Source organism: Pteropus alecto, unplaced genomic scaffold (genome assembly GCF_000325575.1).
Source record: "Pteropus alecto unplaced genomic scaffold, ASM32557v1 scaffold103, whole genome shotgun sequence".
In the NCBI taxonomy this organism is placed as follows: Eukaryota; Metazoa; Chordata; class Mammalia; order Chiroptera; family Pteropodidae; genus Pteropus; species Pteropus alecto.
The window spans coordinates 3029493-3056551 of NW_006436288.1; the positions used below are offsets into that span (position 1 = coordinate 3029493).

Below are 27059 nucleotides of genomic sequence, written 5' to 3' on the forward strand. Positions count from 1 at the left end.
GATGAGTTATTATAATAATATGATAAATTTGGTGTTTTTTTTGTTGTTATTTTTTTATTTAATCATATGAGGATACTAGAAATGTAATGACTTATGTTTTTTAAAAATATAGATTGCAATATAAACAAAACAAACCATTTATTGGTCCTGTCATTTTCCTTCCAGTCTTTTTTCCTGCATCTGTTTTTTTCCTTCCTTCCTTCCTCCTTCCCTCCCTCTCTCCCTTCCTCCCTCTCTCTTTTCTTCCAAAGAAGTTTAGACAATATCCTAAACATACATGCTTGGATACATCTCATTTTCAAAACGTGTTTATTTTCACGTTTTTACATTTCACAAGAAAAAAAATTTTTAAAAATCACAAGATATTTAACTCAAGAAATGTTTCAATCTGTTTCACAAATTGAACAAATTTTCTTCAAACAAGAGGAATAAGTAAAATTTCCTTATTGCCAAATCCGATGGCCTTTTCTTTCTTTATTCTCCTAAACAACACTGTTACACCTGATTTATTTCAATTCACTCCTTGGTGTTCTCTGGGTTCTGTGGCATTAAACTATTTTGGATAGTGGCTTATTTTCCTGACTTTCATATATATTATATTACTATGTTTTCTCAATAACTGTGGTAGATAGGACATACCCAAAATTGATTATGACAAAGGCAAAGGGAGTAGAAGCATTAACAACTACCAAGTGACTATTATGTGTCAGAAACTATAATATGTACCGGGATTAGCAAGGTGAACAAAAGAGGCATAGTCCCAGTTTTGGGCCAATAGTCTAGTAGGGGGGAAAAAAATCATTTTATGAATAAATATAAAATTAAAAATTGTTGTTATCCTCAAAAGGGAAAATTCAGGGTGATATAGAGGCCATAAAATAAGGGAACTTAATTCAGATTGAGAGGGCGTCGAAAAAGTCTACATCAAGAAATGATATTAAAGACCTAGGAACTTTACATTAATTCTTATTCTTCAGAACTCAGTTCAATCTTGGTGTCCTCAGGAAAGCTTTTACTGACCTCCCTGAATAGATAAAAACTCAATATCAGACACTCTCAACGCTATAAATAATTTTTCAAAGTACTTACCACAGTTATAATTTTTCATTTGTTTAAATTAATTACTGGCTCTTCACTAGATTATAAACTCCATAGAGATATAGACTCGTTTGATAACTGCTGTTTCTCAAGCAGTAAGAATAGAACCAGGCAGAGAACAGGTGTTCATTAACCATTTATTCAAAGAAAGAAGGAAGGTAAGTCCATGTTCCAATCTTCAAAGAGCTTACTGTATTCTTCAGGAGACAAATGAACCCAGATGAAACACATAGTAAATAAGTTTCAATGCATGTAGCTCCATTTGAAACCCACTAGAGGTTCAGAAAAAGCCCTGTCAACTGCCATAATTTTTGCAAGGGCTGGAACTTGACCTCGATCTTTAAAAATGGTTTGGATTTATACAAAATTTATAAACACTCAGGTTTAATTCAAGTTTTCTCTATAGTCTTATCCATATTTATTTGCAGCTTAGAAGCAAACTTCTAAATTAAGAAACAAAGAAATATGGACCTTTACCCAAAGTAAGTATTACACTTACAAAATTACATTACATTTATATGAAATTCATGTACTATTTTTATTGTTGTTATTGTTTGTATTTCTTCTTCAATTTATACTTCGATACAGTAGTATACAAGCAAATCAATTCTGGGAGAAAAAAATGAAACTCTGAATCTCAGTGCTTTCCATGGCATTAATATTCCCACCATGGCCCATTTTAAGCTGTCAATGGTTTAATAACAGCATACAAAATTCCTAAATATTTCACAATTGGCTCTCATAAGCCTACAGAATTCAGATAAAGCACATTAGAATTTTGGGCAGGACAGAGGACTGGAAAACATTATGAATCTAGAGCTAATGGTTAAGACATAGGCATTCACAGCTAGAAATCAGGAACTCTAATAATAGTTCTGGCACGAACAAGCCTGCATAAGTCAATTAAACCCCTGTCTCAATTTTCTCATCAGCAAAATAGGGATAATTCTTGGTCTTCCTAGCTAACAGGGCTAGTGAAAGATCAAAGAGACAGATGTATAAGATTCTTTCAAAGTTTTAAAAGAGAAGAAGAAGAAAAAAAAGAAGTACTCTCAAAACAAGCTGGTTCACTCAGAATTAAACCCTCAGGGTTTGTACTGATTTTGATAGGGTTTGTACTGATTTTGATTTGGTTTGCATTTTTAAAACCACAGTGACTGGTTTTAAAGAAAAGTGATAGCCATAGCATCTTATCTTTTTCATGTTTAAGTCTTCATGACAGTCAAATAAATGCATGGTTTGTGTTTTGATTTTAAAATAGTGATCTGTCAGAATAACAGAGCATTAGAAAAGGGAATAGAAAATGTTGATCTGCTAAAATGAATTTTAAATATAGAAACTCTTGTCATTTGGCAATCACAGTTTCACTTGTCACAGATGCTCATGTAGCAATCCAGAGGTTTTCAAATATTTAAATATGGCAGTTACAATGCACACCTTGCAAAGGAAACAATTACTTATGTTTGTTTTCCTTTAGGCTTTTAAAAGACATATCCAACTTATTTATACCTATATAGAGCATCAATTTCCTTATAAAAACACTTTTTATAAGTCATAGTTACTATAATTTTCTCTGAACTTCTACAGAAAATAATATTATTTGGCAATTGTGAAGATAAAAGTAAAATATTTGAGATCTAAATGAAGCATACCAAAAATGTTAAACATTAAAATTTTTAAAGTAAAGTGAACAGAATGTATAAAAATCACTGTAAGAAGAAATGAGGCTATAAGCTAAATCAAGAAGTTAAACATATGTTAGAAATTTTTAAGACCCCCAAATATGGATGGATGGATGAATGAACAAATAAATAAAATTTAGACTCCTTTTTCTTTACTCTTGCTTGCACCTGGTATCAATTTTTGAACTGATAAATGAATATGTGGTCATGATTCAATGTTAGGACATAAGCTACCCAATCTAACTAACACACAATGAGTAGCTCTCTGTATTCTGAGCTGTCCTTAAAATGACTTGTTCTCTGAGAAAATGTCATAGACTTTTTTTGTTTATTTAAGGTTTTGTTTACTTGTTTGTTTGGGTTTGATGGAGTATCTTGAAGTATGTATACTTCAATTTCAACTTAATTTAATTCATGTCTTTTGGTCTAATTTACAACCAAGATGGAGGGGGAAGCAGGGCTGATTATCATCATTACTTAAGGCTTTAACTAAAGGCCACTGAAATTTAATTTTTACCAGTACTTTGTGACATTATTTACCAATGATTGTGCTTAAAACATAAAAAAAAAAAAGAACCTTCTGAATCATCACATTGTTTCCTGCAGTGTCTTCTAGAATAACTACTTTTCAATATCTCTTACCAATATTGTTGGTAGAGATATCACCATCCATTTCTCTCTGTCATTTGGTCTAATACTTAGAAATAAAGAAATTTGTATATGAAAAAACCTGGAAAACTAATAAGAATATTAAGCTATTACGAATAGTAATAATAATGATGTTAATAATGGTGGCTAATACTTGTAAAGGTAACACAATAATTTCTAGGCCTATGGAAGCACAGTATTTTCTCAAGGCCAATAACAATGTAGGAGTAATTTTATGCCTTCAAATCAACACACTGTAATTACTTAATTATCTAGGTTCTTTTTTTTTTATAATTATGAGAATACTCTTAGGTTGTTTATAAGTTAGAACATAATTTGGGAGAGTCTACATTCAAATCAGAATGTTGGTTTAACAACTTGCTGAGGAAAAATACCCATCACTAAAATTTAATAACCAACAAAAAGAAACACTTTAGCACTAATTATATTCAATATTGTGATAGATTTCATACAAAGGCCAAATACAGAGAAAAGCCATATATATCCCATTACTTCTGTTTCAGTATTTCTTGCTAATTCTTGTTACTACGATGACATCATCATCACACATACACAGCTTGGATGTTATACATTAGAAATGACTATTATCTTGATTCAAAACATTGTTAATACTGTACTGATTTGGGAAAATATGCTGATTTTTAAAAAAGAACTGCTATTTATCGACTGTTTACCCTGTACCAAATTATTGTGCTAAATGTTTTTTATCCATCTTATTTAATCTTCACATTAGTTTTTGAAGAAAGTACTATTTTTCATTCTAATTTTATAAATGAAGAACATTGAGCTAAAGAGACTAGGTGACATTTGTGTGTGATTTTGAAACTTAAAAATCATCTAGTGCATGGATGACTGAACAGTAATATCCGATCTGCTTCTTGTATCAAATGTAATCACAGGCACAGAACAAAAAGGGGAAAAGAAAACAACATTTAATGAGACCCCACTTCATATGACACTTTATAAACCTCACATCGTTCCGTCCTCAGAACAACCTTTTGAGATAGTTATTAGCTCATTTTGTCAGTGAGATGACACCCTCAAATAAGTTAAGTCATTTGCCTAAGTGGCAACACAAGAAACTGGAATTCAAACTCGACCTGTCTGACTTACATCTAATTTTCTTTCCAGTAAGTAACAGTACCAGTTTGACCACTGAAAACTCTCCAAAAGTTTTTAATTCTTTTCACTCTGTGTGTTTCGACGATATTCTTTTCCAGTCAACATTTTTTCTTAAAATACTAAAAAATTGCTAGTAAAAATTGGAAGAGGATTTACTTTATGGAAAGGGATATTACAATAACAATAGTACCACTATTTTGTGGAATGGCCTTATTGCTTCATAAACATACTTTTCACTGAAGAATGTGAAAAAAGGTCTCAGGTCTATAAATATCACATATTAAAATATACTTTAAATTATAATACTGAAAATGCAGTATTCAGTTAGGCTGAATTTAGCTTTAAGTAATAACTTTTCATTGGCTAAACATGTAAGTATTGATTTGTATTACTTTCTTGGGTTAATTTTTTTATCATAGTTGAGACAGTTTCTAAATATAAAAGTGGATCTACTGAGTGTTCATCCCCATGTAAATAGTATGTGATACCCACAAATTTACCTGGATCATCTGCATTTCTTTTTATTATAATTAAATACATTATCAAAGGGGGAGAAAGGAAATAAGCCTCCGATTTAGCTAGAATCTTCCAACAACAATAAAAATATGTTGAGAAAGGGGATGAAATTCAGAGAGAGAAGAAACGTTTGTCTTGACCTCTCTCTATTATCAGACCCCCTATACCACTGAACATAGGGGATGGCGGTGGGGAGGTACGGTGGTTGGACCAGATCTTGAACTACATATCGGCAAGGTTTCCATTAAATTTCACACGATTGAAGAATTTTAACTAAAATCTTCATATATTTATGTGTGCGTTTTCCTTCTTAAATATACTTTGTCTATACAGGCTTGAATAAAACCTATCAAAAGATATATCTTTCTAATTGTATTATTTCCATGATTAACAGGAGACTTACAGATAGCCTTCTATAATGACTCCTACAATAAAATGACTTTTAAAGGGGCATATAATTTATCAGTGGAAGTTTCTGATTTAAAAGCATCTTGTCATATAATTAATCAGCTAAAGTAGGTTTAGATATCTCCTCACCCCTGCCTGCCACCACCTTAAAGAGACTGCCATTCACATCGTCACATTCAGTTGAGGTCTAATTAAAACGACAGCTAAATTCTGGGTCTTTTAATTCTTTGTAATAATTTTTAAAAATTTTTGAAACATTTTAGATTTACAAAAAAGTTGTAAAGATAATACAGAAAATTCTACCCATGCCATTTCTTTATTTTTAACATCTTATAGTAGCATAGTATAGTTGTCACAATTAACAAACCAATATCAATATTCTACTAACTAAAGTCAATACTTTATTCAAAGTTCCTTAGTTTTTTTTTACCTAATGTATTTTTCTTTTCCTGGATCCTATCCACAATACTACATTGCATTTAGTCTTCATGTCTCATTAGGCTACTCTAGACTGTGACCATTTCTTAGTTTCTCCTTACTTTTGATGACTATGTTAGTTTCCTAGACCTGATGTACCAAATGATCACAAACTAGGTGGCTTAAAACAACAAAAATTTATTCTCTCATAGTTCTAGAGGCTAGAAGTTCAAAATCAAAGTGTAGGCTGAGTTAAACTCTCTCTGAAGCCTGTAGGGGAAGAATGTTTTCTTGCCTCCTCTAGCATCTGATGGATGCTGGTAATCTTTGGCTTTCCTTGGCTTACGGATGCATCACTCCGATCCTGCCTCTGTTTTCATGTGGCCTCCTCTGTGTGTCTATCTGTGTCCAAATTTCCTTCTTCTTATAAAGATGCCATTAAGTATCCTTGTAAGGGTACATGGAGTGGATTAGGGTTCACTCCAATTCAGTATGACCTCAATTTAACTTAATTCATCTGCAAAGACCTTTCCAAATTAGGTCACATTCATAGGGTATGGGTGGGACTTGAATATATCTTTTTAGGGGACACAATTCAACCTGTAACAATGACCTTCACAGTTTTTTGAGGAGTGCTGTATTTTGATATTCTATAGGATGTCTCTCAGTTGGGGTTTGCCCGATGATTTTCTCTTAATTTAGACTGGAGTACAAGTTTTGGGGAGGAAGACTGCAGAATGTGTCATTCTCATCACATCAAGAGTACATGCAATTAGCATGGTTTACCATTGTTTATGCTAACCTTGGTCACTGACTGTGGCAGCATTTGTAAGGTTTTTCCACTATAAAGTGACTTTCCTTACCACCACTATACTGGCCTCTTTGGAAGGAAGTCATTATATGCAGCCCACACTTAAGAAATAAAGAGTTATGTTCCACCTCCTTGAGGAGAGAGTATCTGCATAAAGTATTTGGAATTCTTCTGTATGTAGACTTATATATTCTCAAACATTTATTTATTCTGTTTTTTAAATTGAACTGAAAAGATGGAAAAACAAAGAAGGGTTCAGATTTATCAAAAAGAATCTCTTGATTATTCATCCCCCATAAAACACCTATTTCAGGTGGTCCAGACAAGATCTGAGTTAAGTTTAGGTTGTGTGCTGGGTATAGCAGGGAGAGGGAGAAAAAAGACAGAAAAGACAGAAAAGACAGAAAAGACAGAAATCAGGACACGAGAGAGATCCCAGACCTTAACAAAATCCTTGACTAACACTAGTCTAAAAAGTAAACTTTGCCTAAGAAGTTCAAATCCTCCCAGAAGCAAGATGTTGAGTACAGATTCTCTAGAATATTCACTATTGGCATTTTATCCCAGGATAAGAATAAAAGTTCAACTTTTTCTGCTAATTTAGTTCTCAATTGAACACATTTCAGGGAATGACATTTTAGAACAAGAAGTAGAAAAAAATCATCCCACTTACTCTACTTCGTCCTCACTCCTCAGTAATATTTTTTCAAATACCTACATTTTGTAAATCAGCTTTAAGGGTTAGTATTCATAGACATTATATGAACCTTGGTGAAAAGGTTCCAAAATTAAACTTTGTGTCATTGACTAGTGCAAACAAAAGCCATTGAGGAAATTAGGATTTCAGATGATATATTTTTTTATTGCTAGATATCCTTTTTTCCATAGGAGTGCCAAGTGCTAAGTACGGTTCAACACATTTTACAAAGGCTATCCTGCCTGACGTAATCCAGCTGGGCGGGAAAAGAAAAATATGTTCTAAAATTATCTTTAATGAAATCGAAACTCTTGAATTCACATTTCGTTATGACATATTAAATGACCTCTAAAAATAGTAAATCATAAAATCTTACAGGTACAATGAGAAGAGTTCTAACCCACAGATGAGCCATAACATTTTAATATTTAACTTCCCTGTTGCCACATAACTACCTTCCTTTGTACTACCTTGAGCAAAGAATTTTAAGCAGTAAATAAAATATTGCAGGTGATTCAGTTTTCATTTTCAGTACAGTTTCCTTAAGAGGATCTCAGTGGTTTCCAACCCATAAGACACATTTTTTTATAAATGGTTACTATCTACAGAGTGGGAAATATCACCTTTAAGCAACAGTTATATTGAATTTATCCCACTTTTCTAAGTCATAAATACATCTCCCTAAGGTTGCCACAAGTAAAAAATGCTTAATTTTCAAACTCTATAGGACTTTTCTAAGGAATGCAATTCTACTTAAATGAAGGTTAAAAAAGCTTTATACTGTATTATAACACACATGCTTACATCATCCCCAAAATGGTTCTCAGATATTTTATAAAAAGATGCTACTTCTCATCCCAAACTAGCTTCTTCTTCTCTGCCATACTTCTCAAATATTGGTTATTTCAATAAGAGGACACAGAGGTATCCTATCTTATCAAAAATTAGTCATTGTTTCAATTTGTCTGTTCGATTTTAGCAAGACATGGTTTTACAGATCCAGCATAATGATGACATGGGGGCAGGAGTTTGGCTCTAACAGAATACTTTGTGTACAGAGTGTATCAAGTTCAACATGTATAACTTTATAAGGCCAAGGAAAGTTCATGACTGGGCAGGTGAGGTAAAACTCTCAACTCATTCTTAACTGCTTCTTATTCCTGTTATTCTAAACTACTTAACATTTTGTTGACAAAGATAAAAATGCACTCCTTTCAAAATACCATTTTTAATTTATCTTCAAAAATAGATGCAGTCCTAAATGCTGCTAGAAAGTGATGCAACAAAGAATATCCAAAACAAGATAAAAATCAATTCTAGTCATTACCTACATTTGGCTGAATATAAAAATAATTGACTGTCAGTAGATACTCCTACAAGGAAAACAAGTCCCTGGCACCTCACCCAACTCACAGAAGACCTAGGAATAACAAAACCTCCCTTGAAAACCTTCCCATTTTCCCATTTTTAGGAAAAAAAGAAAAGGCACATTTCAGAAAAGAGCACATTACAGGCAATGTAGGAACAGCCTAGTATAAAGTTCAAGGGAAGCTAGATGAGGGGTGAGTCTAACCAAATCACCCTCAATGGACTGAACCAAAGAAGGCAAGATAAAAGATCTTTAGAAATGTATAGTATAGTGAGAGAGAGACATCAAAAGGATTGTTTACAGTACAATGTGGCAAGTAGAAAAACAGAATGAAAGGTGGGCACCTCACGCTGGGAGGGACTGACATTCTCCTCACAAAAGTCTCAGACTTCAGATTGCGATGCATGACCTAAGCAAGCCAAGCAAGACAAGAGACAGCTTGGTACACTTAGGAAAACACCAGCAGTTCATTTACCGAAGAAGGACTTAAGAGGTAGAAAGTAATGAGGGATTAAGCTGGAGATAAAACAAGAATGCATGAAGTTACATTTATATCAAATTTCGTTAGGCCAAAATTCAGTGTTTTCTTACTGTATCTGTGCAATTGCTATTCACATATACTAAGATTACATTTCTTTTTTTTGTATAACCTTTTTTCTTTAAAGTTAATAATCATTTGCCCTCAATCCTTAGTGTTCCTATGTACCTTTATTAATTTCATCCCTTTAATCTCCACTAGAGCGAAGTCTCCTTTCAATATATTTAAATACTATTACTTTTATCTTTCTGTAGGCCTCTCTCCCCAACCCCCATACTATGTTCCTGTTAGGATCTGAACTGACTACTCTCTAGGCCTCCCGCACAGCTTCCATTATGGTATCTGAATTCAACACTGTCCTGCTCATTACTTTCATCTTTCTACTGTCTTACAGCCTTGTTTCCTGAACCCCAAGTCTCCCTTGTTCATACCTTTACTTTTTTTTTTCTTTTAATCTTAGAAGAACACACACTTCAAGAACTTCCTGAGAAAGAATATAAAAAGGGTTAATTTTTGAAGCTTTACATGACTAATAATACGTTCATTCCACCTGCATAGATGAGTCTTTGTCTTGGTTTCAAATTCTCTATTGGAAATTATATTTGCCCCCAGAATTTTAAAGTCATTGTGTCTTCAGTGTTGCTGCTGAGATGGCAGGCATTCTGCTTCTCAATTTTTTGTATAAGGGCTATTTTTTTCTTTCTACAGTTCTCGAGTTTGGGGATTTTTCCCTGATGTTCTGAGTATATTTTATGCCCTACATGTCCCTTTTCTTATTATATCTGTTCTTATTTACTGATTGCTGTGTATTCTTTGATCTTTGAGAATACAATGATAATATTTTAAAGTTTTTTTCTCCCTTCCTTGTCTCTAGGTCTATCAATTTCCTTGTTTTCTCTGGGTTTGTTTCAGTCTCTAAATTTCTTCAAATGTCTGTATACCTGATTGCCCAAATTTTGGAGATGAGTAGAAGTGGGCTGGGGGTGTCTCAGTGTTTAGTAAGTATTTCACTTAATCTTCCACCTTTGGTCTGTGCCTTGATATCCCCACTCAAGAGTTCTCCAGTTCACATTCTCCATAGAACAAACTTTCACTCTCACTGGAATGTGGGGAGGCATCAGGAGTCTAAGTTTGCTTAAAACTACTACCCAACCCTCCTGTTTTCAGCCTCACCCTCACTGTTGAGCCATTCTGAGGTTCTGAAGTGAAAATCAGGTTGTTTCTCAATGTCTCTAGTTAGCAGCTTCGGTTTCAGTTTCTCAGGACTCCTAGGTCAGTTTCGATCATCTACAAGCTTTCCAGAGTCTCCCTGTCTTATTGTGTTCCTGCATTTAAAAAATCTCTTCACTGTCATTTTATCTGGAGAAAGTGGAATAAATACATGTGCTTATTTTGCCTATATCTGTAATATATTTCCATTGTCTAAACATTGACGAATATTTGTTTAATGAAAAACTCAGGAGAAAACTTCAAGTCACCTCTAATATGAACTTGAGAGGTTAAGTTGAACTATGAAATATTTATACTAAAAATAAAAGCACCATAACAGCTAAAGTGAAATTAACACAAAAAATGAAGGAGAGCTACCTTACATAAAGTCAGCTGATATTTTGGTAGTGAATGCTTAACTACCTATAGTTATTATAACAACAAATGCTGTTTTCCAATCCCAGAAAAGAAACAATATTATAGTGTATAAAAATGAGGCAACATCTCCAGTTAAATCAGGCATTATTATTAATGAAAAATGCTTTAACTGTTTTTCCTGAAATTAAATCATAGCTTTAAATGCACAACAGAGTTAGGTGCTTAAAATGAGGCAATATCCCCAACTATATCAGCCTTTATTATTTATAAAAATGCCTTGTTTTTCTAAAAATTAAATCAAAATTTTAAATGTGCAACAGAGGTAGGTACCTAAATGAAACCTGAAATTCATCTCAGGTTAAAAAAAATCACTAATTTATTCATTTTAATTATTTGAAAATTTTTTTTTTTTTGCCAAAGAGAAGCTCATTTAAACAAATATAGCTGGGAACAAATTCTTCACGAGCTACCCTAAAACAAAAATCAGAGATATCTGTGTACTAGTCTTAAAAGTCAAGTTTCCTACATAACTAGTGTAAAACTTTCTTTTCTTGAGATGTTAACATATTTACAAAGTCATAAAAATTAAAAGAAAAAGTCTAATGGGAAAATGAGGCACAAATGAAACCTGAAATTCTTCTCAGGTTAAAAAAAATCACTAATTTATTCATTTTAATTATTTGAAATTTTTTTTTTTTTGCCAAAGAGAAGCTCATTTAAACAAATATAGCTGGGAACAAATTCTTCACGAGCTACCCTAAAACAAAAATCAGAGATATCTGTGTACTAGTCTTAAAAGTCAAGTTTCCTACATAACTAGTGTAAAACTTTCTTTTCTTGAGATGTTAACATATTTACAAAGTCATAAAAATTAAAAGAAAAAGTCTAATGGGAAAATTTTTAAAAAAATAAAATCTATTACATTTCTTATGTAAAAGACAATAAATATAAGCTTTGATTGCAGACAGAACTCCTTTGAAAAATGTCTGCCAAGTTATAATAATAGAAGTTCTCAAAAATAGCAGTAAAGTTCCTCAGAACCCTGAAATCATCCACGAACTGGGGTAAATTTAGACATGTCTCTGTTCACTACTATAAAAAAAATAATGCTAATTTATTAAGCATTTAGTATGTCAGCCACTATGCCAAGCGCTTTATGTGCATTATCTTACTTAATTTTTACCACCTTATGAGGTTATAAGAGCTTATTATCCCTGCTTTAATGAGGAATTTTGGACTTATAAAAGTTATAAGTAAAAATAACTTGGCCATGATATCTATATATCATGGCTAAGATATGACCACAAGCCATGCTCTTAACTACTATTGTATACTTTCCTTTCACTAATGATAAATCCAATATTTTGAAGTTGGCTAGGGATGTCAACCCTGATGAATTAAAAGCCGAAATGACCATTGAGGATGATTATTCAAACAAGATTCATTCAATATTACTTAGCACCAGCCAATACCAGTATTAAGTCATTAATTCATTCACTCATTTGACAAGTATTTACTATGTAACCATTAAGTGTCCATCAGAGCTCTAGATGATCACTGTCAAAAAAAAAATTTGATGGTGCAAATATACTACATCATGCTGTTCAATACAGTAGTTTGGCAGAAGTATTGAACACCTTAATGGTGGCTAGTGCCACTGAGGAACTGAAATTTTAATTTTATTCAATTTAAGGTAGTTTATATTTAAATATAAATAGCCACAAATGGCTAATAGCTACTATACTAGACAAGATAGCTCTAGGTAAGGAGTGCACAGCTAACAAAATAGACATGGTTCCTACTTTCATGGAGCCTTACAATCCGGTGGGGGAGCCAACATGAAATATTAATATAATAAATATAAGATTATAATTTCTATTAAATGCTTAGAGGAAAATACAGTATTTATAAGGATATAAAGTCAGAATAAATAAAATCTAGCTATGAATTTCTAAAAAGTTCATAAGGAGTGCACAGCTAACAAAATAGACGTGGTTCCTACTTTCATGGAGCCTTACAATCCAGTGGGGGAGCCAACATGAAATAGTAATATAATAAATATAAGATTATAATTTCTATTAAATGCTTAGAGGAAAATACAGTATTTATAAGGATATAAAGTCAGAATAAATAAAATCTAGCTATGAATTTCTAAAAAGTTCTCAGAGATTCAGTCTGAAAATGTTATATCAGGATTTCCTCATTTAAAATCTAAGATAACTAGGAAACCACTAAAACAAAGAATTTGTATATTTTTTCAAAGTACTTTCATCAATGTCTCAAGACTGATGCACAGAAATAGTGTTTGTTGTAAAGAAATCTATGTAAAAATTACTGAATAGAATGTTGTTTTTTTAAATCCTATTTCAGGTAACAGTCTGAATTTAAACAAAATAAAAGAAGAAGAAGAATCACAAAAAAACAACAACAGTAAATTCTATAAAATGCTAACTTTAGATACTTCAAATTTAAGAACCTGGATTTGATGAGAAGTTGGGAACAACTGAGCTACTATTCTACTTGGGCAGAAATGGGATTTTTTTTTATAGTAACACATCCACATTTGGGCCAGTGTCAATTTATAAACACCCCCCATCATTTTTTTATTTTTTATTTTTGCCAAGAAATATTCCTGGACTTGAGCACCTAGAATTGAAACAGAACACAACACTCTATAGTGAAATAACAAGTCAAAAAGGGTGTTTGGATCGGCTGGGGGATAGGAAAATCACCAAAAACCTTCATGTTCCTGGATCATATTGTGTGGATTTTTGTTTGGGAAATTAAGCTGGCTTTATTTGGGTAAGTAAGATATTTAAGGTCAGAAGGAAGAGGAAATTTGAAGAGAGAATTATCAAAAGGGCTGGTAATACCACATTTGCATTTCTTTCATTCCCATTCCCACAGTTCCTGTATCTGAGCAACTGGGAAAATGGCCTGTAAGCTGAGGTAGGGAAAACTGCAAGTAGAAGCATGATCTGATTCAATTAAAATGTGTTGCTCATAAGAACAAAATTTATTTTAATATCTCTAATATCTCCCCAAATTAATTACAGCTCTTTATTAAATAAACTCAGTATGATTCAGCTAGCATAACTGCTGTCCCCCATTTTAAGCTAACCGATTTTCAAAAATCAATGCACTAAAACTAACCTACTACTATGATTGCTAATAGTGATAGGAGGAGGAAGAAGAGGAGGAGCGGCCGTAACAGCTAACATGTAGGTAACAATATGTGCCGGGCATAATTCCCATATACATGTATTTACTTTCTTATAAATGTCACAATAGCCTCATGAGGTGGGAACCATTATTACCCTTACTTTACAAATGAGTTAAGCTAGATAAAGAGTTTAATAACATGCCCAATGTCAGAGACCAAATAAGTAGAAGATATGGAATAAAATCTAAACACTTTGCCAAGTAAAGGAAAGTAACAGGGAGTTATCTTTTTTTTAACCCCAAATCACTTGGTCACATAGCATCTAAATAGAACTAAAAGGATTTCTTTCTTTTATTATAAATTTGTTATACATGAGCATGCATCCATTTGTATAAAAAAAGAACAGTTTAGGTTTACTTATAAACAGGAAAGAAAAGAAACTAGATTTTAGAAGTTTATAAAGTAAAGACAGGAAATAATCAGGACTATTAGAAATAATATCAAGCTAAAGGCAAAGATAGTACCAGAATAAAGACAATGAACCCCAGAGTTTCAAAAGGGCTTCAAATTTCTAAGAGGGAATGACATCACCTTGACTTTTGTTCAGCTGGGCCTATGTCTATTACAGATTATTTCTCTCTGAGAACATATTCCCAATTGTATAATGGCAATCAATGAAACTAGAATTGACTTTTATATGCGAACTGGGGTCATATGGATTATTATGAAAGAAATATATTAAAATGTAAAAAACAAGATTTTATGAAACTAGAGAGATATTCCATTTTATCTCTATGAAACATAATGATACATCCAGGGTACTTTTCCTTCAACTTCTGTGGGAAATATACTCTCTCAGGAACTTCAACAAATCAACTTAAAAACATATGCTGTTTTTCCTTAAAAAATCTGGTTTATTTTTTACTGAATTTGATGGGAAAAGAAAGAGTTCACAATTTTCCTCAAGCTGCTAAACTGTCAGCATACCTTAAACTCAGCAACTTCTAATAGTTTCAATACATTACACTTCAAGAGAGAAACATGATTGTTTCTGATAATATATGTCTTCCTACAGTTGGACTTTTTTCTTAAAGTAGTTTTTAAATTCCACTCAAGGAAAAGAGCAGGCAGTGTCAACTCTACTCTCCCAAATCTCTATCTAAGTCACCCCATTCACACTGAAAAACAGACCTCTCCTTCCTCCTGACTTCCCATCTTGACCTCTCATTACCAGCCATCTTCTTTATTTTCCCCAAATGTAGTGGAAAATGAAATCCTCATCTAACTGTTTCTTCTCACCTCTCCAATTCTGTCCCAACGCTCTCTGATGGTGAGCAGTATTCCTACCAGAGCCCATCCACTTTCTGTGAGTGTTGAGGAAATATCATTCCTGGATTTGTCACTGGAACATCTTAGATTTCAACTTGATAGAAGTTTGTTGTGAGTTGAGAAAGAACACTGAATGCTGAAGTTGATGCTATTTTTTCCTTCACCAATACTATTCCTAACTGTGTTTGTGCCCTCGGACATGTCACTTAAACTAGGGGGTCTCAAGTAGCACTGATTACGCTGGAAACTAGGGTATCTTCAAGAGTTCTTTGCAGCTCAAAAGTGCAGTGCATTAGCTTAGTGACAAAGGCCAGCATATAAGCTCAGTGACCTGCTTCCTGTCATATAAATTTTTTTTCTTTTTTTTCCTAATAACTTTTATTATGTTGACATTGGTTCTCAAAATCCAGTAAGTTTCAAGTATACAATTTAACAGTAAGGCATATATACATATATTGCATTGTGTGTTCACCACCCATAGTTAGATTTCTTTCTGTCACCACATATTTAACTCCTTTTAACTCATATAAATTTACCTGAACAGACCACCTGACAGAACAGAGCATAGGAGAAAGGTCTCCTATTTTTTCATTTGTGGAGAGTAAAAGTACCTGTGAAGACTGGCTAGTTAACTAACTCTTATAAACTCCAAGTTTGCCTACAAATAAAGCACGTGGTGATAAGAGGAATTTTGTCCTTTTCTTTTTTTTTACAATTTAGCTGCCAAGAATCCTTAGGAATAGCAAGTAGCAGCACAGAGTAGCGCGATCCAGCTAGTAAGCGGGAAGAAAAAGATGAATTTCCCTGCTCTCCTAAGAACTGACGTGGTTTCATATTCTGGGATGCTAAAATGAAAATTTTTCTAGGAAACAAGTGTTTAAATTTTATGAGATATGAAACTCAGTGTTTACAACAGTGGTGGTTGATCTCAACTGCCACTGCTGTCACCTCAAAAAAGGCCAATTTTGCCAAGGGCTACAAGGCTGCTTCCCCACTGTGAAGGAAATAGGATGAAACAAAGTGGCAAATTCTTAGAATGCTGGTATGTGCCATAAAAGAAAATCAGACTCCAACCAAGGCCCAAATTCTTAAGATAAAAAAAATGAAAACTGACCAACTATCAATCTAATAATGTAAGTGGGCAAAGGATCCACAGCATAAATCCCCACTACCCACAAATAACTTCTAAATATATTCGAGTTCCCTTGAAAATCTTACAGAGGCTCAAATGACAATAATCTACTCTTAGAAAACAAAGACTTCGTACTTGCTGCTCCCTAAGACGAGAGAGCAAGCATACCCATAAGGCAATTTCCTAACACCCAAAGACCACTTTGCTAGCCTTAAAAAAAAAAAAAAAATTAATAATATTTCTGCCAAGAAGGAAAATGTTTTTGGGGTGTTTTTTTCCAGAACTACTGGAAACAATAAAAACTTACTGAGTATATATTATTGTCATATTGTGGCATAAAAAGAACATGAAGATAGGCAGTACTGAATGTAAATCCTGACTCTACCTTCTCCTTGTAACCAACCTTGGACAAATCATATCCTCTCTAAGCCTCCCATCAGTAAAGATGAGAATTAGATTGTTAGGAGAATTATATGCAAAAGCACACATCATCAGTCGAGATCTATTACATACATTTACATCTATCAGTTCATTTATGACTCACCTACAGGTCTCTGTTCTTACCCTAAACACCCATCCCACTGGCAATTTTATACCTCCCAACTACCAATTGCTCAATTCCTTCCCCTTTTTGAAAGTCTTCCCTGACCAACTCCATGTTAACAACATCTACTCATTTGGCAATTATTTATCATGTTCAGCATTTTTTAACGTGGCTATGAAGAACCACTCAGATTTATTCCTTTGTATCTCTGACACAGCTCCAGGGTTTGAAAAACTAGTAGTGTTTTGTAAAATAATTCCTGTACTAAAGTTGTGTGTGCTATAGAGGATTTTATAAATGTGTGCTAAAGAAAGTTCACATAATTATAGTGAACAAAGTAGATATTACCAATATAAATTTCCTCTAAGATTGATACAAATGACCTCGCGACACAAATGACTCCTATCGGAAGCAAAATTGATATGAAATAGAAACTAATTTAGAAGGACAGAAGTAATTTGAAATTTAAAAAAAAATATTTAGCAAAATTTCTAGTTACAATTAGACAAGATCCCTCAGTGTTAATTGTGTAGAAATACTAATGATAGTACTGTTGTTGGTGTGGTCATGTATCAATAGTGATTTTCACATCTGATCTGAAAAGCAGAACTTTTGGTAAAAGTACGCCTATTTATACCAAGAAGGTTCAGAACTGACTCAGAGGAAAAAGTATTATCCTCTGACTCACCAAGACCACTTCCTGAAACACCCAAAGTTTTTCTTGGAAGGAAGTCTATACAAGTACCATTCTTTCAAACACTGATTAGACAAAATTGAAGTCTAACACAAAATGAACAAAAGATATATATTTCTCAAAGCTTACCAGGTTTCGAAGTAGAGACCATTCTATAAACATATATTATTTGGTCATGAAAGGGAAAACTTTAAATACAGTCAAAAACAGATAATCCAAGAAATATTATAATGAATAAATCACTGATGATTTCCACATATCCCTCTTTAAACCATAATCTCTTAATGATAAAGAAACAACTTTATGATTTTAATCCACAAAATTAACTAATGTCTTTGGCTTCAAAACAGTCACTTTTTTTTTTTTCAATGTAATTCTTTTTTCCTCTCTGAATCAACTATGTGGCCAATATTTAATAATAATTTACAAAAACACTTACTAAATGCTTAGATGTGTCAAACATTCTTATACATTCCTGTCACCCATTAATTCAACTGAAAATCACAATTCCTTTAAGAGGTAGGTGCTATTATTATCTCTATTTTACAAATAAAGAAACTGAGGCACAGAACAATCTTTGCCCAATATCACACAGTGAGTATACAGTAAAGCCTCAAACCCAGATAGACAATGAAAGAACCCCAAATCAGTTTCTATGGTATGTCTGTGTGTGATCCCTCATCCTCACATTAGAATTCTTACAAAAACAAACATATGCACAGACACACACATGTATAATTACACATATGTACACATGTATAAACATTTCAAATTCCTAAAATCTGTGCCAAAATTTATCTATCTCCTTCTCAGACATTACTTTATAGATTCTAATGTGAATAATATATCAATCAATAGGAGTTGTACAAATAATACCAAACCTTTAATCTAGAAGAACAATTACTTAGATAAGTTTTGAAATATTCCACTGTCCAGATACCTTTATGTCAGCCTCGTTTGTTTTTTTAATTCTAAAACATTGGAAACATCTCACAGAACTATAAAAACACCAAAATGATACTGCCCTGGACACAGGCCTTGGGAGAGAAAAAAAAACCAGAACATTTCCTTCTTCAGAATAACAAGCAATTAAACTGAATCTTGCTGTTTGTTTCCTCTTAAGTAATCTAGACTGGAAAGATTTCAAACATATGACTCTTGCAGTATTTTGCTTTCAGTAGAAAGACTATCCTTTAATAAACCAAGTGAGCTAATAACTGTTCACGTGAATCTATAACTGATTCATAGAAACTAGTTTAAATATTAAATGACTGCATATTTCTAATTCCAAATATTTGAAAAAGAAATTCTTAGCTCACTAATGAGGCAGAATAAGCACTTTGAAATAAACCACTCCACTCTGACCTTGATATTATTAAGGAGCAGTATAAGAAGGGCAAATTTAACCCAGAGGGGTGAAGCTTTTCAAGCAGCAGCCTAAGGAAATATAATATTCCTAGTTAACACCACTCTGAAGGTGCTCAAGATTCAGAGATGCTCTTGAAAGCCTGGCTGCCCAGTGTGATTTTTAGGGCCAAAACAGAATCATTCTGCTTCCTAAAGTTTGGCATTTACCCCAAAACATAGTAAATGAAATTCACTGGAAATTAATTCGTTCTTTTCAAGTAAGCATTTTCATCCCTAGCACCACTTTAAAATAATTTGTAATTAACACTTAAGAATGAATCATTGGATACTTTCTCCTAGGATAGGAAGAATCCAACATAATGTGAGAACACCTATGAAGTCAGTGTGGCCAGAAATGAAAGAAATCTGCATAGAAATGGAGCAAGTAGCAAGCTATTGAAGAAAAAATTTGCCCATTTGATACTTTTGCCTATGATAAGCTATATCCAATTATTAATAATTACTAATATTATGAAAGGAATTCCAGCTTATACATGGAATGATTATTCAGTAAAGACATATGACCCATATAATAAGCAAAAGCACATAAGAAATTCATTCAGTACTTTTTGTCTACACCTACCAGGTATTTTGCTTCCCACAAGGGCACATAACAAACAACACAATTTCTCTCCTCTAGGAGCACTCACTTTAGTGAGACAGATATGCAGAGATGATTACAATGCAATTTAGTAAGTGCTATTGTGATCTAAACTATGTACTATGAAAGTATCAACCCAGGGTAGCTGTTGGTAGGTCTCACACAGAAGACTGTAGAACTATGTCTTAAAAGACACAGAGGAGTGTGCTAATCAGCATGTGTAACGGCAGTAAGAGGGCCTTCCAGATGCAAAGCATGGTACCAGGAAGGACATTGGTTTCAGGGAATGGTGAGATATTTGGTGTGGCTACAATATGGGGTATATAAAAAGATGATGTGGCAAAGAAAAGCTTGATGCCAGATTGTGAGGGGCCTGGTAGAGTATGCAAAGGAATTCAGAATTAAATTTTATGAAAACAGTAAACCAGGCAACAGTCATATTATTAATTTTTAATGAAATAACTATGGAGGCATCCTGGAGGACAGACTAGATTAGAAAGCAAAGTTAACTAATTTTTAGATAATTTTACATGTTTCTTTTATTCCTATGGAAATCTTCCCAACTGTATTTTGCTTTATATAATTTTTTGGAAAAACTAAGACTCACCTATGGTACTCCCATAATTTCATCAAATTCCTGAGTTCTCCAAAGAGAAACAGGAAGATAGTTTAAGTAAATTAAAATGGACCTACCAATAACCTATAAGGACAGAGCCCACATTTTTTGTTATTAGTTATATAAGACATCTAATCTATATAGAAATCTAGGTATATTCATCCTATTTTAGAAAAGTTTATTTTAAAAAATCCAGCAACTAAGAGAATTTAAAGTTTGTTTTTGTTGTATTTCATTTAAAACATTCCTTTAATGGTAAGGCCACTGTGGAAAATGGTATGACAGTACCTCAAAAAATTAAACATAGAACTACCATATGTTCCGGCTGTTCCAATTCTGGGTATATACCCCCAAAATTTGAAAATAGGGACTCAAACAGATATTTGCACACCCATGTTCTCTGCGGCATTATTTACAATAGCCAAAAGGCAGATGCAATCCAAGTGTCCGTTGACAGAAGAATGGATAAGCAAATTGTGGTATATGTATACAATGAAACATTATTCAGCTTTTAAAAAGAAGGAAATTCTGATACATGCTACAACATGGCTGAAGCTTGAACCCATTATGCTAAGTAAAATAAGCCAGTCACAAAAGGACAAATACTGTACAATTCCACTGTATGGACTACCTAGAGTAGTCAAATTCATAGAGGTGGAAAATAGGATAGTGATTGCCAGAGGCTGGGGAAAGGAGAAACATGCAGTTATTATTTAATGGGTATGGACTTTCAGTTTGTGAAGATGTGAAAGTTCTGAAGATGGATTGTCATGATAGTTTCACGACAATGTGAATCTTCTTAATGCCATTGATCTCTATACTTAGAGGTGATTAAAACAATAAATTTTATTTTATATATACTTTAGCACGATAATAAAAATAACTAAGGAATGAATAAACAACTGAATGTCCATGAGCCCATCGGGTGCAGCTGCCTGGTCGGGAAGGTAAAGGCTAGATCTTATTGCAGCTTTCTCTGTAATGTACCAGAGACATAAAGAATTTCCACAGCAAACACACAAAAATTAAAACCATCTTTATAATCCTTTGTGTGCATGTATATACACAAATATAAACATATGCATGTGTGTATCTATTTTTTAATTTGAACTGAACTAGATTATCATATACTCCACTTTAATAAAGATCAGGAGACCCAATTCCTAACGTACAAAAGCAATAAATTTAACTGTGTTTTGAAAAATAAAAAGAGCACTGTTCCAGTTTTTACCAATTCTTGATTTTGGGTCCAGCTCTAACATTACCTGGCAGTGCCCTTCTCAAAAGCCATTTCTCACTGATTCTTAGTTTTCTCATTGGTCAAATGAAGTAGAGCCCTATGTTCCACCCCTATAGACCAATCTCACAGTATACTGAGGGCATAAAATAAGACAAAGTATATACGAAGTTACTTTAAAAATATAGAATAATTTGGAATAGATATGTTTCTTTATAAAAGGATCATGTGAAAGAATTAATAAAATGGCCCAAAGAATGGCTCAATTCTTTGAATTTTTAAAAATTTTACTTCTTAAGATGTTAAACAATCTAATATGCATACAAGCTTTGAGGAAAACATGCACTAAACAAAATCAAATACATTAGTATTCCTAAGAGGGCAAACGTGCGCGCGCGCACACACACACACACACACACACACACACACTTTTAAGGTGATAAGAGGAAAAAAGATATAGATCTGGCTTTTATAATTAATTAGTCTGTTATTAAGCTCCATAGCAAATATGAATGAAAACTACAAAATGATTTTAACAAAAGTTGTTAAGACTCATTTAAAAGGCATAAGAAACATGTCTGTAACTTTCATTTAAAAAGTTACCATTAACTTGACGTCTTATGACAAATCAATTGTTAACTGCAATAGTTGGAATATCTTCTCTTCCTGGAAATGACAAATGAGACTGGCAATATCTAACTCAGTAATTTTAATACTTAAAAAAAGAATCCATTAGAAAAATACTGAGAGTTTTACACATACCAGTACCATCAATCCTCCTCCCAACACACTCTTTGAAACCTTTTAATATCTACAGGGAGAGTGGGGATGGGGTGTCTTTTTTTTCTCACTGATCAAAACAAAACAACTCTTAACAAGCACTTACCTCACATGCAAGCCAAGACTGTATTAGTCTTTTTGTAAGGACACAGATTTATGACATCTAGTAAAAAATTCCTCAAAATTTATATTAAATCCCCAACGGTCTGATAGCATTAAACTAAAACTCACTGAAGTTTAACCTTAGGAAAAGCATACACAACTGTCATTATTAAATTTTTGTAAAATCATTTGTACATGTGTTGTTTTGCCACTTATCGGCTATTTTTAACTAAAAGATTAACATTCAAGAATAACTCGGAAATGTTTCTGTCCTTCTGTCTCCAATTTCCATTTGTCTCCCCACCTAAAGTTATCATCTCTTTCTTTAATTGTTGTAAACCCCTATTTCACCTTCGTTTTATGGTATTTTGTAAAATATTCTTTCTACATCTATTACTTTATTTCACACACTTGGGAAATAAGCAACCCTCTCCCTATTCTCTATAAATTTCTCAATGCATCCAAACCTATAAGTGAAATATCTTAATTTAGAAGTTCAAATTTGATTTTGAAGAAATAAACTCTACAAATAGGAAGTGCCTGAGTATTTAACTTCTTAATTAAACCTCTAAGCCTGATTATCACATAATTTGGTGACCCGGTGATCACCCAAAGAGCCTAAAATCATGTGTTTTAGTACAGAACACTTTTAGAAAAGTAGTTATATTCATTCTACATCAAACTTATTCCAGACATTGTAATAATGCAAATTCGCTCTTCCTTCTCAGAATCATATCCAGTTGAAGCAGTCTACAGACTGTCTCCAGGTCAAGCTCTATTCAGATACCTTGACAGCAGTAAGGTTTCAGAAAGCTGAGCTGAAAGTGGCCTAGGGTAATCTGGGATTACCGACAATCTGAGTAGTTTAATGTGATTAGGTAGACTTCAAAAAGGTGGATAGAATCCTTCATCCAGGCAATCCCTGTACTCAAAATTATACCATGAATTGTAGAGAGAAATGTCAATTCATTCTTTATGCATTCAATAAATCTCGCTAAGGGCTTGCTATATGCCAGCAGGTACTATATACAAAGCTGGACAGGCAAGACAATGATGAACGAAACAGATATAATTCCTGCCCTCTGAGTAGTTAGGAGCTACAATGGCCTTTGACATTCCCTTGAATAAGCCAAGTTCTTTCCATCCTCAAGGCCTATCACACTCCGTCTGGAATAATTATCCTCTGTGTCTTTGCCTGCCTTACGCCTGAATCTCAGCCTAAATGACCCCTCTGGAGAAGTCCTACTTGACCCACCAATCTAAATTAGATCCCTCATTACATGTTTTCATAGCACCTTAAGATAGTCTTCACAAAACTTTATAATTAGACATATGGACAAATATTAGTTTAATATCTGCTTTTCAAAAATAAATTACTGTCTTGTATACTTTCTATTGATGCAGAACACACTTTTCTATTTTGTACTTTATACTGAAACATTTTAAATCTCATCTTTCTTTTGGGTAACTATTAAGTTTTTTAATATGACAAATTTTTTTCCTTCACATTTTCTCTGTAACTCTACAGTTTATCCAAAGACTTTCTTTTCATATGCAAATTTTATAATAAAATTACACAGTTTTCCAACTGGTCCAATTTTTTGTGTGTAAAATTTAAATGTTTTGTTGATATTCTGGATACTAGCTAAAGCTATTACGAATATCCACATTTGATATCTATTTACATATTTTCAAGCAAGAATTTTGAATAGCCTATACTCAAGTTTTACAAACCAATTTTCTCCATCATTTTCTTATCTGAGAAACCCAGATAAACATGAATCTCACTACTTATTAAATGTGAAATCTTAGGCTTACTTAGCTTCTAGAAGCCTAGTTTCCTCATTTGTAAAGTAGCTGTAATCTTTCAAGAGTATGAGAAATTAATATAAAGTACACAAAGCCCCTACTAAAATATCAATTCCTTCCTACATGTAGGGGAAAAGGGTCCATGTTTGAAAATGTAGACCTCTAATATAATACCAGTTTCCGTTACCTAATCTGATCTCTTAAAAGAAAACAAGTCTAACTTTTTTGTTTCATGGGCTATACTTCAGGTCAGGGGTTGACAAACTCTGTAAAGGGTCAGGTTGTAAATAGTTGGAGTTTGTGGGCTACAAGTGGTCTCTGCTGTTATTCTTTGTTTTCGTTTTTGTTTTTAATAACCCACTAAAAATTTAGAAAGAAAACAGCCCACTAGCTATAGTTTGTTGACCCCCTGCTTTAAGTTCATAAATACTCATTAATTCCACCATTACTTATCCTGTTATCTGCATAATATTTGGTTCTTAACACTCAACTGAAGAACTACTTACTTTCTACTATTTATCAAATCGTCAGTTTAACAAATGCTGATCTTGTTCATATGTAAGGCCCTGTGAGGTAACTGGTTACCTAAAGAAAAAGTGACACATGACATGCTATAAAAGAAGTACAAATACAGCTTTTTGAGGGCTTCCTCTAGTGTTACCTCTCTTTCCTTTTTTTTTTTTCTGAGCCTATCAGAATTTACAGCATAACCAATTCATGCTCATGACCTCAGATTTCTCTTATGATATTCCTGTACTGAAACTGGTGCTAGTTTGAGTTCTTTTATGATAATCTGATCAGGCCTCATGTATCATAGAGTTAGAGGTCCCCTACTGCTCACTCTCCATAAGGCTCCTTCTTTTCGCTTATGACATATTGTTATAAATTCACCTTTCTGTCACCAACTTCCAACACCATCATTTATTCTTCTCTTTCTTCATTCAGCTCATCTCCTTATTGCTAATTACCCAGTTTTTCTCTCTTTTTATGTATAATTCCAATGGAAAAAAAACTCTGAATTAGGTGTCAGAATTAGTTTCTTTTATTGCTCGCCTCTTACCAACTATGTATTTCTTAGTCTGAGTACCTTTGTTTCTTCATCTATCAAGGGGTCTAAACAGTTTGTGATACCAACCAGACACAGTTAAGTGTAAATAACACATGTGGAAGTTATTTATAATCTACAAAGTACTCTAAGACAGTGGTCCCCAACCTTTTTGGCACCAGGGACCAGTGCTCCTATGAGAATCTAATGCCTGTTGAACTGAAGTGGAGCTGATAGGGTGATGCTAGCACTGGGGAGCCTGCAAATATAGATGAAGCTTCCTTCCCTTGACTGCTGCTCACCTCCTGCTGCGCAGCCTGGTTCCTAAAAGCCCTGTTTCTGACAGTCCGCTCTTGGGAGACTGCTGCTCTAAGAGACCACTAAGATCTATGGCTTAGAAGTCAGACTTGATTCAAGTACTGGCTCTGCCATTTATGAGTTATCAACCTTGGGCAAGTTAATTAACCCCTATATGCCTCTTTTCCTCATCTGTAAAATAAAAACAGTAACAACACGTACTTTTAGTGTTTTGTGAAAATTACATGGCATAATCCATGTCAAGCACTTACCATAGTGCCTAGCACATAGTAAAGGTTCAAAAAATCTTAAACATAATTATTATTTAAGGATAAGATATATATTTTATCCCAGGAGGCCACAAACCTTTTATATTAACTTCATCTCTACTTGCTTTTGAGCCTATTGCCATTGATAAATGTATGCTTTTTTTTTTTCCTTTATCAATACTGGTTAAACAAGTTCTTTTGCATTTTGCTCTGTGGCACTGTGTTCCTACTTACAGAGTAAATTCAATGTCTTTTGCCATTAAAAAAGAGAGGGAAGGGAGGGTAGAAATGAAAGGGGGTAGAGAGAGAGAGATATCAGTTTATACTCTGTACGTTATCAATCAGTACAGTCAGTTCTGTTATAATGCAACATATGCATTCCTAAAAATCATGATCCTGTCATTAAAACCACAGGGCTTAGGAGGAAAATGGCCGTAAGTGACAGGTGAAAAAAAAAAAGACCTAATAAAGACCATAGCATAGTTTTACATATGTTAAATAGCTTTTAAAAAAAAGTAAATAAAAACTACAATAAATATGGCACCTTACCTTGAAAAAGACTTGAAGTTTGCTTGTGGAATTAGCTGTCCAAAGGGTTACGATTTGTGAGTTATTGTGAAATGGTGGAAGAAGGGTTATCTGAAACTGAAAGGAAGTTATAAAACGAGATATGGACAGTTATAGCTTATAACATGCAGTCAAGTGAGGCAGCTGGAAGATATCAGAAGTGTGTATATGTGCATTTTGTGAATTCCTATGTGTTTCAATTCGGCTAGGTGAAGTATTCTATATTCGCCTACCATTTCTCAGATAAAATCATGCATAACAAATGTTAACTTTACATTTTATTCAAATTGTCCCCTAATATCAAGAATGTGGGAATAAATCCTCATTTTCAAAACAAGCCTGATAGTAATATTTATTCTCAAACTATGAACTTATGAAAAACATTCTCTGACCCAGAACTATAGTCACTATTTACAAAGCCTGTGTTACTCTTCCAATTTCCTATTCAGCTAGAAGCCTTTACCTGGAAAAAGCTGTTCTTTCCTTGTTAGTACTAAGCCACTAAACAGCATCTAAAAAATTTCTTAACTGCACTTTGATTGTTTCTTCAGCA

At 33.4% G+C, this 27059-nt stretch overlaps 1 protein-coding gene across 5 annotated transcripts in view; it reads right to left on the reverse strand.

The window, feature by feature from the left end:
- The window catches only part of EPS8 (epidermal growth factor receptor pathway substrate 8), a 152264-nt gene that overhangs the window by 62654 nt on the left and 62551 nt on the right, over positions 1-27059 (reverse strand). Inside the window, exon 3 of one of the 5 annotated variants that reach the window (XM_015590080.2) lies at positions 26489-26584. The exons of the other annotated variants lie outside the window; for them this stretch is intronic. The gene's annotated coding sequence lies outside the window, so the exon portion shown is untranslated. The remainder of the gene's footprint in view (positions 1-26488; positions 26585-27059) is intronic. 5 annotated transcript variants of the gene reach the window in all.